Source organism: Bison bison, unplaced genomic scaffold (assembly GCF_000754665.1).
Source record: "Bison bison bison isolate TAMUID 2011002044 unplaced genomic scaffold, Bison_UMD1.0 scf7180017862979, whole genome shotgun sequence".
Taxonomy (NCBI): Eukaryota; Metazoa; Chordata; class Mammalia; order Artiodactyla; family Bovidae; genus Bison; species Bison bison.
The window spans coordinates 907,034-908,391 of NW_011493551.1; the positions used below are offsets into that span (position 1 = coordinate 907,034).

At 42.6% G+C, this 1,358-nt stretch overlaps 1 protein-coding gene across 1 annotated transcript in view; it reads left to right on the forward strand.

The window, feature by feature from the left end:
• Positions 1–1,358, forward strand: part of CC2D2B (coiled-coil and C2 domain containing 2B) — a 26,572-nt gene that overhangs the window by 24,295 nt on the left and 919 nt on the right. The gene's annotated exons all lie outside the window — the stretch shown is intronic.

Here is a 1,358-nt window from a genome sequence, read left to right on the forward strand (position 1 = left end):
CCCCCCACACACACACACACTAAAATCAATACACAAACCAGTCCTTTCATCATATCCAGAAATCCAACAGAATGATTTCTGAACAATAGCTCTCAATGAATAACATCTTCAAAGGAGAAACCATGAGAGACAGCCTACTTATTAAACTGATGATTACAGTCTGTGACCCATTTTTCTGAAAGAGTTCTTAAATAGGCTTTGGACATTTAAGTCATTGGGAAGCCAAATTATTGTCATAAAGTTGCTTAGTGCACATGAATTGGAGCCTGAGGAAGCAGGTACTATTTAAGTGCCATCATAAATTGCATGGAGCTTTCAGCCTGATGTGGCCATCTCCTCTCTAGGGAACTAAGATGGGCCAAGAACAGCCTCTCCTCGGATGATGCTGGGCTGGACTGGGCTCTGTCAAATTCTGCTTGAGTTTTCCTTGTCTTGTCATTGGTTCCTGTAGCCTGTGTCACATGGCTTACATATTGCACCTATTTGTAGCTGTTCTTTAAGTATCTGAAGATGTTACTGTGATAGCTAAAACTCAGATTCATGCAACATACATTTCTCACTTAATTGTAGATCTTCATCATGTATCTTCCGGGGCAAAGGATTCTAAGAAAAAGAATTAAGGCTTCATGATCTATTTTTTAATATTTAAAGAGGTTGATGAACATGTTCAGAAGTGAGGATCACGGTCCTGGGCTGACCATCTACTTCTGGTCTGATATTCCACTAAACAGATTAAAGCACAATTGACTAGATTTTTTTCTAATCACATTTCGGGGCTTATATCGTTTTATCTGATGTTGGAGTGTTTTCATAGTTGTTTTCCTGATTTACCACCACAGATGGTTAATTACATCCACTACAGACTCGACAAGCCAGGTTATTAAAGGTAATCTTGGGCTGAGTCGCTCAGTCGTGTCCGACTCTTTGAGACCCCATGGACTGCAGCCTTCCAGGCTCCTCTGTCCATGGGGATTCTCTAGGCAACGATACTGGAGTGGGTGGCCATGCCTTCCTCCATGGGATCTTCCCAACTCAGGTCTCCCGCATTGCAGGCAGATTCTTTACGGACTGAGCCACCAATCTTAACTCCTTTCATTTAAAGCTTTGGGAATTTCTAAAGCAAAGGAAATAAGGCGGGGGAAGAAATTACTTGGGTTTCTAGAAGAAGGGATAAGTTTTGATGTGGAATCTAAGAGGCAGAGAAAGCATTTTAGGGGTTTCGGAAACGGGTAAAGCACATATGGAGGGACTGATAAGCCTACTGAGCAGCCCCCTCAGAGATATGGGTCTGTTGTAACGTGAGATGAGGCCGAATCAATCCTTGCCGACAGGGTTTTAAACGCCAAACTGAGGCATCG